Source organism: Ambystoma mexicanum, chromosome 5p, assembly GCF_040938575.1.
Source record: "Ambystoma mexicanum isolate Mex_15411 chromosome 5p, UKY_AmexF1_1, whole genome shotgun sequence".
NCBI lineage: Eukaryota > Metazoa > Chordata > Amphibia > Caudata > Ambystomatidae > Ambystoma > Ambystoma mexicanum.
Genome location: NC_090930.1, coordinates 387,271,249 through 387,284,250, shown reverse-complemented (window position 1 = coordinate 387,284,250; position 13,002 = coordinate 387,271,249). Strand labels below are relative to the sequence as shown.

Below are 13,002 nucleotides of genomic sequence, written 5' to 3'. Positions count from 1 at the left end.
AGTGAATAGAAGATGGCAGAAAGTTGCTTGCAATGACACCGAAAGCTGGATTCTCATCAGCCCATGAAAAATGAACTTTGAAGCCAACTTTGACTGCAATGGGCTGCCATTGCAAAATGCCAGTGCACCCACATTTTAAAAGTGGGTAGGGCTTAAGGGGCATTTCATGATTTCACACCTCTGTAACCCCACCCATGGGGGGGAGCAAGACAGAGATTGGCCTGGAGAACAGAATGAGGCTGCAAGCCAATGGAAGGGGGAAGGAGGGTAAAAGGGGACATGAAGAATGGGTTAGTGTAGGTTGTTCTGGTGAGGTCAAGGGAGGAGAAGTCCGACCGAGAGATCAGGAGATGGAAGGATGATGGAGTACAGCACTGAAAAGAATTACAGAGAGCTTGTGCAAGGCAAAGTATTCGTTGGTGAGAGAAAGTGGTACTTGTGTGTGAGTGTGCTTATGGCAAAGAGAGTCAATCAGACTAAGTGGGAGAGTTGGGCAGTAACAGAGAATGAGTAAGAACGGTGATTAAGAGAGTTAAAAGAGGGTGACTGTGGGAGAAGAAACAGTATCATGTAGTCTGGAGAGGAGATCAGGGGAGAAGAGGGCATTAGGAGGAGAGAAGTGGAGATTGGAATGGAGAGTAGAGCAGTCCGAAGAGAGTATTAGATATTAATGGGAGGAGAGTAGTATAGCAGTGGGAGTGGATGTTAGAGAGCAATGGAGATTAGTGGTGAGTGGAGAGTAGCAGAGTGAAGGCGAGTAGGAGAGAGCTGGTACAGCATCGGAGGGACAGAAAGAGAAAGGGAGAGAGTAGGAGGAAGAAAAGAGGGAAGAGTAAAAGGAAGAGAAAAGAAGGAAATAACATCAGGGCCAGGAGTACAAGGGTTAGAGAGGAAATAGCAGCAAGAGAGATAAGGGTACTGCCTTTAGGCACATACCACTAGCCTGCCAGATCTTGGACATTTAGGGTTACTGAACTCTAGTGGCCACCTTGGGATTTAGGGAAGTCTGGTCTTGGTAGAGGGAGACATGGAGGAGACTAGAGAGTGAGGGACTGTCCTTTGTTGGACACTATGCAGCTCACAATAAAAAAAGAATAAAGTTAACCTTATTTGAGACTTGGTGTGTTTTTTTATTTCATCTGTGACAATATGCACAGTCTGTAAATCGTTGCAACCTTGTTGTTGTTTCTCTTTTTTTAAGTCCAGTCTGGGACAATATTTTAGAAAACCCTCCTTTAGCGTACTGGATTACACCCCTTAGGTTCAGCCTGCCAGGCTTACTCTAGGTGGGATGAGGGCTCTAGTGGGACACACAGAACTCAGAGCATAAATTTAGTTCAAGGAAACACTTACCCACTAGCAGTTATATATAAAAAATAGTCATTTGTTGTATATGCATTGAGGCTGATAACATTTAAGTAAGTTAAGTACTATCACACAGTAGTGTTAAACACATCAAACTTGCATTATCCAATGGATACAAATACTTTACACTTTAGAACATTTTTAAGGTGACATATAAAGTAGCGTAAACCTCTGATGCAAATATGCAAAATTTAGATCAACTTTTATACCTTTACTTAACCCCTGCTTGGTCAATCTTAAGCTGCCCAGCCCTATCCTAGATGAGTCTCACAGAGTGGGGGGAGGGCACTGGTCGTCCAGTGACCAAGGGTTGAGGGAGAAAAGGATGCGCTGGAAACAGAAGTGTTCCCAGCACGTCTGCTCCCGAAAAAAAGGAGAAGAAGGTTGTTGGGAGGGAAGGGATAGGGGAAAGGGAAAAAAAAAAAACAACGTACCTGCATCCCTGGCGGGGGACGATGGAAGCCTCCAGCCATGTGGAGGTGCGAAGCGGGGATGGCCCCACTCTGAGACTCCACACGGCTGGAGGCTGCCATCGCCCCCCACCAGGGACAAAGGAGGCAGAAGGAAAGTGGGGTGGTGAGGGCAGGGAGGAGGGAGGAAAGGGAAAACAAAAAAAAGCAATAACTGAGTCCCCAGCGGGGGGCGAAGGCGGCCTCTCAGCCGTGGGGAGGCTCGGAGCAGGGAATGCCCTTCTTCAAGCCTCCTCATTGGCTGAGGGGCTGCCACGCCCCCCACCGGGTACAATGGCTGTGGAATCCCGGCCGAGGGATTCCCGGCCGGGTAATGCCTCGGCGGGGGCCAATCAGAATGGTTGTTTCATTCTGATTGCGCCCTCGCCGGGTACTAAAATGGTTTATTGGTAAGCCGCTAAAGTTAAAATACAGGATTCATGATATGTCCCTCAAGTTTAAACACTGTTAAGGAATCGTCCAGAAGTTGATACATTGGAAACTAAGTGTTGCTGATGCCTGGGGCTAGTGCACAACCAGGATTGCAACAATAGTCTAGGACATTGCTCTTTCAGCATCTTCCACCATCTGCTGCCCAACCCTTCAGTCGTTTATCCCTTCGGTCATTTATTCGAGACTTCCTCTTGTTTTCCATACACTTTCCTCTGCCCTACTATTGGGTCTGGTCTATGCAGAGGTATAATAGTTGAGTTGTAGAACCTATTTTAGGCAAGTATCCGACTTAAGGTAGAAGTGACCTTCTCCTACCCATGCATCCAAATTTGCAAAATGTGGCTTTAAGCAGCATTTGAATCTGTCCTTTTCCTGAGGAAAAACTGCAAATATGTATTAAGAAAACAAAAGGAAATAAGCAGCATTATGACAATTAGGGAGAGTGGGAAGGGAGTTTAACCAAAACAATGACAGTGTCTCGGGAGGATAGCTCAGGGGCAATGCGCTCGCCTTGGAAGCAAGACGACACGGAGCAACACAGGTTCAATCCCGGATACGCCTCAGAAGAATGCATGAGGACAAATGGAAGGCACACAAGCAGAACCCATAATCAGACTGTCCACATGATCATCTGATATATGCATCCCTACACTGCAAGATTTATAATTTCCAATTATTGCTGGACCAGATAGCTAACTGGTGAATAGCGTTTGTAGTAATTTAAAGAGGTTGCAAAGCTAATTTATTGCAGCACTGTGGTACACTGCATTACAATGACAGGCAATTAGGCAAACAGTCTACCACGGCACACTTGGACAATTGCAATGCTGAAAATCGGGCTTATCTTGAACATGTGACTGTTTAACTGTCATGAAATTTAGACAGCTCTTCAGTTACCAATTAGCCATCCCTCATTCATTGAAACTGTTTTTTTAAATACATTTTAGGATCATAGTGTAGTGTATGTTTACTACAATAATTTAAATGATGTTGAGTGGATTAGCCTCCCATTTCCTAACCCTGTTACAAATAGCAATACAATAGTGATGATTCCACGTGCACATAACATGCTTGCAATCCAAGCCATGGGTTGCATAGCTCATTACAAGAATATATAGTGATTGGTTTCATCGAATGCTCAGTAAACAATGCATCCTTATTCCGTGATTTATAAGGAACACTCTCATCAGCTCTCATTAACCTTTAAAAAGCTTCCTGTCTAGTGAAGCATTGCAAAAGCCGTAATGCATAGCAACGGCCATGGAACCCGGATAAACGCGTGAGTGTTAACAACATCGGTTTCAAGCAGAGAAGCAAAATAGTCAATGAGGTGCATAATCACAAGGCCAAGCGAAAGGTAGACTACTAAAAAGAAAAAAGGGGAAAAAAAGCTGTTTAAATAAAAAGACAATGTACAGGAGAAAAATACAAAGATACAAGAATCCACATTGAAAATGAAGCATGTTTTCTTCAATTACATTTTCAGGTTATGTTCCTCCATTGCTGCTAAATTTCAAAGTGTAATATTGCATGTCTTGGTGGTAAATTGTTGTTTGAGATATCTTCCTCTTATATTTCCCCCCATTGCTGGTGTGGCAAACACGCACCAGGCCGCCCAGGCTAAGTGCACAGCAAATGCCTGTGGCCTCCCTCCTTTCCCCTGCCCTCCATCTATGAAAGTGCTACTGTGCTCGCTCCTTCCAACCCGCTCCCTCCCCTGCCTTGTCATCACCCAGTGCCAGTCCCTTTGATTCCTGATTGGTTTTTCACCTGGGTCAGCTGTCCCAGTGATTCATCTACTGAACCCCCTCCTAAAAGCAGCCTTGCCCAGGCAGCCGGCTAAGACTCAGGCAAAAGGCACCTCCCTGGGCACCTCCATCATCCGTTTGCTTGCCATGGGTGCCCCTGTCATGCCAACCTCTGACTGCTGCACCAATCAGGGGCTTTATTGTAGGGGTTGCATTTTGAATCTCACTGTTGTCTGGTGCCCCTACCCTGGAGCTTTTCCCAAAAGGATAGTACTCTAGGCTTGCATTTCGAAGCTTACAGTGACCCTCTGGGAAATATAGCACTACATTGGAACATAGCCATATCCTACTCGAGGCACGGCTACTCGCCCGAATACATCTGTAGCAATTCACTACTCGACTTCAAAACACACATCACCTCTGCCATTACAATACAGCTGGTTCCAATGAGAAAAGTTTGGTCCAGTAGGGTGCATAATCAGTCTCCTTGACTCTCTGACTCTCCTGACAGTCTATCACAGCAACCATCCACTATCAATTTCGCTAGCTGGGACTAGACAGACCCTCCCTACCTGTGTGCTGGTTAAAATGCACACATGCATTCTAGAATTCCTCCCTTAAATTATCATATCTTGTATTTCGGTTCTCCAGGGGCGTTCACTCAACAGCACTTTGAGGCCATACCAATGGCTTTGGACGCAATACAAATGCCATATAACAGAACATACAGTATGATTTATTTTCCCACCAAACATATATACATTGCCATATGTTAATAGCATGTTTTGGTTGCCAGTGACAAAACAGAGTATTATTGGTATGCTCTTTTAATCATGTCTGTTTATCACATGTAATACTGAAGCTCTAGAATTGCTACATAAGGTTGATGTCTGCCTTGTAGCCCAATCAATATATTTGTTTTAGTTATGGTTCTCAGGTAGTTCTTCATTTCCTCCCTAATATGAGCCAGACTTACCAAAGAGTGGACACAGAGCAGAGGTGGCATCTGCACAGTACATTAAAACTTCATATGTACATAGGCTATATTCCTGCAGAGTCCACATCCAGGCTTAAATCATCATTTGATTTGCTGCCACTGTCCTATTGTTCTGACCACCTGCTGTTTTGGTGGGAGCATCTCATCCTCAGGAGACAATTCCTATCTCACCTAGAATCAAGCTCTGGTGCACCCCAGTATCTGAGCCCATAAACAAGCCTGTCAGAAAGGCTGTTTGTGACGTACTGAGCAGGAAGCCAGTGTCCAAATAAGAACATCAGCACCCAAGAACTACAAGAATGAGCGAGAAAATGGGCCAAACTATGCATATGGTGGTGTGGCAAAAAGTAGTGATAATGGGTTTACTTCTACCATACTGCACCGCCGTATCCAGAGGTAGAGGTCAAGTGGAGGAAAGTACTACAGCCCATGATTTTTCTCTGCCTGACCTCCTAAAAAATTGAGTATTTACTGTGAGTGGAATTGGTAAATGCTCCAAAACCCCAATGAAATACTATGGGCTCTGTGAATGGGGGCTAACTCTGCCAAGCCACCCCTCATAAAATGGCAGACTTACCATCAACGTGAGTGCCTGCAAGGGTAACAGAGTTTGTCAGATTTACAGCTGGTAAATCTGACAAACTTGAAATGAGGCCCAAACTGTCCCCCTACAGATTCCAGGTCCAACAACTTGCCATCAACTCAAGCTACTCTGTCACTAGACACCAGATAACCTTATCTGCTTCCACCTGGGAATCACTCCGCTCTGAGAGTTGTGGCACACCAGAACCAATACTTGGTCAAGAGGAAATAATAGAACTTTAGTTCTATTTAAATAAAGAGAACACCTCGCTTTCCCTACTGAAATAGGGATTCCTTTCTAGGAAACTAAAACTAAGTTGCTCGTCAAATGTCATAATAATAACAAAAAAACTGTACTCTAATCTGTCCAACTAGATTTCCCTACTACTATCAAAAAAGAAGAAAAGAAAAGAACATGTTTTCACTGTGGGGTCTGTCAACAGGACCCAGCTGACCCACTTGCTTTCTTCCTCATACATGTTCTTCTCAGGTTTCTGGTAAGTGTTCTAAAGAACAGTTCACAAAACGAAAATCAATTCAAATAAATGTTTGTGTAGGAAAAATCACAAAATCACTCAATCCTTGCTGCAACGTAACGTTCCTCTCAGGACATGGTTTCTCATTAGGATTGTCAAAACAGCCAAATAAATGTTTCTTTCAGAAAAAACCCCAAGGCACTTAATCCTTGTTCATCAATTCAGTAAAGCTTTCAATTCTTTCATTCATTGTCTTATTTGACTTATCGATTCCAAAGACAGACGCATTCTATGGGGAAGCCTGATCCTCCAAGTCTCTCCACGCCTGGGTAGCATGGATCCCACACCTCTCAAATATTCTCTTGACTTTCAATATTATTCTCGTGACTTTCAATATGATCAGAGTTTGATTCTCTTAAGACCCCTCGGTTCTGCTGTAGGTGATTTGCGGGTCTCTAGCCCTTGGATTCTCCTTCCAGCAAGGGTTTGCATCCCTTTAACTTCCTTGGATTAGCCAATATACTTCTCTTGACTCTCATTATTACCAGATATTATGTTTCTCAAGACTCCCACAGCTCTACTGTATGCTATTTGTGGGCTGTCTAGCCTCTGGACTCACCTTCTAAGTTCCAGCCGGGGTTTGTGTCCCTTTATCTTCTCAGGATTTGCCAATATGCTTCCCTTGAATCCTAGTATTACCAGAGGTATGTCTCTCAGGGACCCTCAGCCCTGCTGTAGGTTATTTGTGGACCCTCTAGCCTCTGGACTCCCCTTCTAGCCAGGGTCTGTGTCGTTCTCACCTCTCAGGGACTAGTCAAAAAATAATTATTGACTTTCTCTATTTGTAGCTTTTTTGGTTTCAATCAGGACTTGTTGGTCCTGTTGTCCATGGGTTATCTACCCCTTAAAGGATTCTGCGTGTGGATTCCCAATTCATAGCATTAATCCACCTGTCTCACTTCTTCATGCATGGCCCACATACCTGGTTTCTTGTGGCGATTCTTCCAGGGATGGTTGGGACCTGTGTTGACGGCAATCATCTCTACCTGCTGTTTGGTCTCTTCTTGTGGCGACTGCTTTCTGGGGGTCTTGCCAGCGATCACTGCTCTTTCTTTCTCTCTCTCTCCCCCTGTTTCTTAGCATCAGGTTTACAGAGCTCTGGCAACTGGTGTTCCTGGGCTCAGTGAAATTCTGTGAGCTATGCGCCCACCACATCCTCTGCTTGGTCTCGCCTCCCGTGACAGCATCTGCTCTATCTTCTCCTCCAGGTAAGGATTCTGTGTTCTTATATGGGTCTTGGTCCCAGGGAGTAATGTGCTTCTGATTATTCCTGATTCAGTCTGAAGAGGGTTCAGCATTGGTGCTAGAAATATCAAAAGTCTTCCTCAACTTTACAACATTGGAGGTCCCCATGTAAGTAGAGAGTACCAATTTCTCAGGGGTCATCATGTTATCTCAGGAAACCTTGTCCCCAAATGAGGAGTCCCTAACAGTGAGTTCCCACTTGTCTAAACCCCTTGAGAGGTTCTTGCAGATCAGGCTAAACTCCCTAGTCTCAATTGGGATGGGTCCCCCTTGGGGAGAAAGGAGGAACTTCCCAGATTCGTCACAGACTTGAGGCAGTAACTATTTGATGCCTCTTATTCCATAACAGTAAACATGCCAGTGAGTGTACATAGTGTGTTCTAATGTAATCTAACAAATAAAACAAACTTGTTCACAGAGAGAGGGCCTTTGGGTCTACCAGATGGTGTTCTGGTGACCCTACATGAAGGGACCCATAGATGAATTACTGACAAATCAAGCATGGCTGATATATTCAGCATCACTATGGGAGGTAGTGTTAGTGGTCCTGACTACAGAGGCATGGTGAAGGTGCTCTAATTCAGCCATAGTTATTGCTTCTTCGTGATCCAGCAGGGGTGCAAACTTGGTATCTAGAACTTTTGAAGAGACCATCCATGTGGAAAAGACAGACTAGTGTATGAGTGGCTTTGGGGAGGAGGTATAGCTCAGGGGCAACGCGTTTGTCTTGGAAGCAAGACAACACGGTGCAACACAGGTTTGAATCCTGATCCCCGCGCTTCGAAACCACTTGCTGGTATTAAGCGCATTATAAATTAACAATAAAATAAAATAAATCTTATCTACCTTAAATATCAGACATTTCCAGTGAGCCAGTGGGGGTCTTTTCACCAGAGTTTGCCGTCTAACAGAGGCAGGACCCATCTTTGTGTGCCACATTCCAGACCACCATTTCACTTGAGGAGGGCAAGCAAACTCAAGGACACTACTTTGGTCTTCTGAATCAAGCCCAGAGCATCCCTTGTGTAGAAGGATATACCATTTATTAGGTTTTGGAGCCCCCAGAATACCAGCCAACCATTCTAGACCTGGTCCACTCCCACCTCTCTGTAGGGCACAAAGGGGTGACATCGATGAGAGAAAATATTCTGGCTAGGTTTTTCTGGGTGGAGTGCACAAGCAGGTACATCATGACTGTACTGAGTTTCCTTCATGCAAGTGAATCTCTGAGAACGATGTTCGGAAAGTCCCAGTTTACCACTCTTTGTTATAGATACCCCTTTTTAAAGAATAGGGGTGGAATCATGGTTCCCCCTAGTCCATCCATTGTATTGAACATCCTTTCAATCATGGACTCTTGTACCTGTTATTTTAAAGCTTTTCCTAAGAGGTATAAAACAACCAAATCACGCTCCATTAAATAACCCCATCCTTCACAAGAGTAGTATTCCCTAAAGTAATGTTAAGAGTTAAATTAACTACTTCTATGTCCAGGCTTATGACTGAGATAAAACAGCTATTGCATAGACACCCTCCACACTTCCATTTAGTGACCACTGATGGATGCTCTATTAGAGCAATTTAAACAGAATCTGAAAATCCTCGGCTGGAAACTGACTGAAAAATCCATGAAGGATTGGTATGTCTTCTTCCCATGGGCCTTGGTTGCTGCTCCAAAGATGCTATAGGAACCCATGGGTTTTCGTCATTTGAGTTAGTCCCTGGAAGATGGCTGTGAGGTGGCCTAGACATCTTATGAAATGGATGATGCACCCAGCTCCAGTTCCTACAAATGGATGCTCTGCACTGGGGATAGGATGGAAATGATCCAAAAGCTGGACAAACAAAAACAGAAGGATGCCAAAGCTGACCATAAAGCACGACTATGGAAGCAACGTTTTGACAATTTAAATTCGGTGACAAAGTCCTAGTAGCCAAATCAGAAAACAAGGTCTTGGCAAAATGGTTCAGACAATATTGGTTGATGGATATTCACTGACAAAATAATGGGTCCAGCAAGACGGTCAATGGAAGATGGCTCACTTTTATCACAAACTGGGTGAAGGTCTAGCATAACCCTAAAAAACACACCCTGAGGTGCAATCTAGTGGCTCAAGCAAAATGCCCACCAACCTCATCCCCCAATCTACCTACAGACCAGAGACTTGCAAGACATTCTTTCAGCACTTTTATGATATGTTTAACCTTTGCATATTGTCTGACCATACATATTTTACAAACAGATAACACAAACCGATATGAAAGCATTGCATGTGATGCTGTTTGAAGTAAAACGCAAGTCAGCCACAAATGGCATATGGAAAGTATTCACATAACCAGAAACCACTGGTACATTTCAAATAAAATCAATTCTATGAATATTGCGAAAAAAGCAGAAGATCTACAAGAAGTGTCACAACTCGTACTGCTCATTTGCATATAACACTGTGAAAACGTTGCTTTATGGTTCATGCTAGCTGTTATATCAAATGCAATGTGTTATTTAAACAGCAATCTTTCAGTTGTGCCTGACAGGTTTCACGCAATTACAAAAGAGTGTGGGAGCCCCTCTATTGAAAACAAACACTTTTCAAACCTGATATATTTCAGTTGCATTATATTATAAAAAAGGACATCCTTTTAAAGTACATTGCCTGGTTAGAAAAAATGTGAAATATAATTCTGTTTTTCTGCCCCTTTGTAAATGTACATTGGGACAGTTCATGAGTGAGCTATTTTTTGCAATGTCATGAAGTTGGCACTTTCATTGGGCCTCATTATGACTATGCCGGTCCGGTAACTATGGTGCCGGTAAGCTACCGCGCCGTTGTTACCGGACCGGCACACTGAGTTCTGCGTGCAGTTGCCTTTCCACCCGCCAGGTCTGACCTGGCGGGTGGAAAGGCACCCGCTTGCAGACTTTGACGGTATCACCGGAACCATGCTGAATGGTGCCAGTGCTACTGCCCCACCCATTCCCATTGAGTCCTATGGGACTTCAATGGGAATGGGGAGTTACTTTTTTGGCGCCTGTCTTCAGGGACCGCCGGGGCTGTAATGCCCTGGTGATTCCCCATTGACAGGTGCCAGAAAAAAACATAATTCCAGTGGGACCCCAGCCATTTTTACCAGCACGGCTACCGCCGGGGTTGTAATGACCCCCAACGTAAACCTACAGAAAAATTGCTAGCAGAATGCCAGTGGGAAATTAATATTGAAGGCTTCATGTTAATGTTCTGTAGATCAATAAGATTATACTTTCTTTCTTTGTGTGCTGGCTAGGATTATGTGTGGGAGGGCACTTTAAAATAATTGACAAGTTCAAAGCCATTCTTGCAAAGTCTATGAAGAACTTACTGCTTTGCCACTATTAGTTTTTGATGGTGGGCTGGCTCAATTTTTAGAAGAGAGGAAATCCCAGTGTTGGGGAGGAGATAAAGATAACATACATGGTAGACGGCCCATCTGTCATTTTCAGAGATGACACATTTTGATCAAAGAATGCATGCCCACTAGTCACGATTGACTAGCAATAACATAGGAGTAGTTTAGATAAAGTTGCCTTTAGTCTACATATGGAAGCTGAACCACAGACCTGATGAAGCAAACAAACTATAGAGGCAGCTGGGGGAAATGTTCCTGAGGAAACCAGTGTAAAGACTGGTAGGGGGTGTCTGTACTTCGCTCTCTATATGGTAGAGGAGAGGCACAGAAGACCCCAGCCAAGATTCTCTATTATTGGTACGTGGTCGAGCAATCAAGGCCTAGCTTCTCAGGAGGTGATGCAGGCAGGTTCTTAAGTACAGTGTAGTCCCCGAACTCCCACAAAGGAATGTCCACACACTGTATTACTGAAAACACAGTCTTTATATAATTAATATTCAAGGGTATGTACACGATCACAATAACGCACTTTGTACTCGGAAGTCAATAATGATAAATATATACAATTCTAAAGTGGTACCACTAAGGTTATCAAATCTCATTAAAGTGCATCAACTGTACGGTTAAAATGTCACACAGATTAATAACTAGGAAACCAGCAAATAGAGATAGGAAGGAACGCAAGATGGTTGAAACAGTAGGCAGAATACTGACCCCTACCACGAGGCACAGTTCTGAGTGGAGATCCCCCCATCTGGGCAACCTGTAAATAAAGGGATATAGCAAAAGCCCAGTCCATATGTTCAATAGTCTCACTTCCTCCTATTAAGGATTTACCCCCCCAATGTACCTGGTGGAGTAGAGGACTCCGACGATGCGTCGACCGATCCTTCTTGAGTGACTCCCTTTCAGGCAGGAGCCACGGATCGTCGAGAGGTGTCGAGGACCTGGGCGTTCGGTGTCGGAGAATCGACGGCCCTTCTTGAGTGCCCTCCCTTTAAGGCGGGAGTCACGGGTCGTCGAACGTCCGACGGTGAACAGGTTGAACTACGGCAGTGAAGTGGTAGCTGCGTTCCTTGCGGTGCTCGTCGATGACAGAGCGTTGGCATCCTGCAAGGAAGAGGCGTGCGGGGCACCTCGGTGATGATAGTTCTGGACCGTAAAGAGATGATGAAGAACTGTGGCCCAGCAAGGGCGTCGAGTCGTCGGCGTCTCTGTGGTCTTTAGGTGGCGGGAAACCCACTGGCAGATGCTCCTTGGCGCGTCGACGGTCAGGCCTTCTCCAGTGGGAGACAAGCGGATGACGATGCAGGCGAGAGCGTCCGATGATCAATGGAAGTTCTTAGGCAAACGGGAGCACGGTGGCTCCGGTCGGCGAACTTTTCCTTGGAGTTCCGCAGCAGTCCCCGTATTCTGTCGGCAGCCTGTCGAAGGTCTGTCTGCCAGGGAGCTTTGGCAAAGATCAGCTGTGCACGATGGTCCCTTGTAGCTCGGGAAGAGGGCGCCTTACCAGATCCTCTCTGGGTCAGTCCTTGGAGGCACAGCAGCTTTCAGATTGTGAAGGAGAGCAACAGCAATTCTTCTCGTCCAGCAGGGCTTCAAGGTCAAGCGTCAGTTACTCCAGTTACTCGTCGTAGTGGACTTCAGCTTCTGAACACGATTCCTAGCAGTAAGAGGTGCCCAGATATACTATTGATCTCCCATTCATTCCGCTGGGTCACACTCAAGCATCCAATCACCACTACGGGCATTCATGCAGGCAGGCAGCCAATCAGGCACACAAGGTATTCAGGCCATTCACTTCTCTCCAGACACTCACAACAAGTTATGTGTATTGGAACACGTACCGAGCCATTCAACACTCCAAGCTGCATTCATACCAGTTTCGGGCAGGGTTGTCTCAGTCATTGTGTCAATCACCAGATACTAGACACCCACAACACAGAATGCATATTCGTCACACACTCTATTCACCCAGGTCCCACCCACAGGAGGTACCCACAACATACATCACCGGGAAGGCTCCAGCTAGTCTGGCCGGGCCTTCACAACAACACCATATATGGTATTTCCACCCAACAGCCAGTCAGGGGGAAGGGACAGAGTCAGGGCTTCCCAGGACTTTGGGAAAACAAGGTAATGGGTAATAGAAGGCAAGAGGCTGCAGGGGCCATCTTGTTTTCCATCAGGAATCAACTGATCCCAATGGCAGGGCCGGGGTATCCCAAAATGGAGGATACTCC

At 45.1% G+C, this 13,002-nt stretch overlaps 1 protein-coding gene across 6 annotated transcripts in view; it reads right to left on the bottom strand.

The window, feature by feature from the left end:
* FGF13 (fibroblast growth factor 13) overlaps window positions 1–13,002 on the bottom strand; it is a 1,438,916-nt gene that overhangs the window by 401,727 nt on the left and 1,024,187 nt on the right. The gene's annotated exons all lie outside the window — the stretch shown is intronic.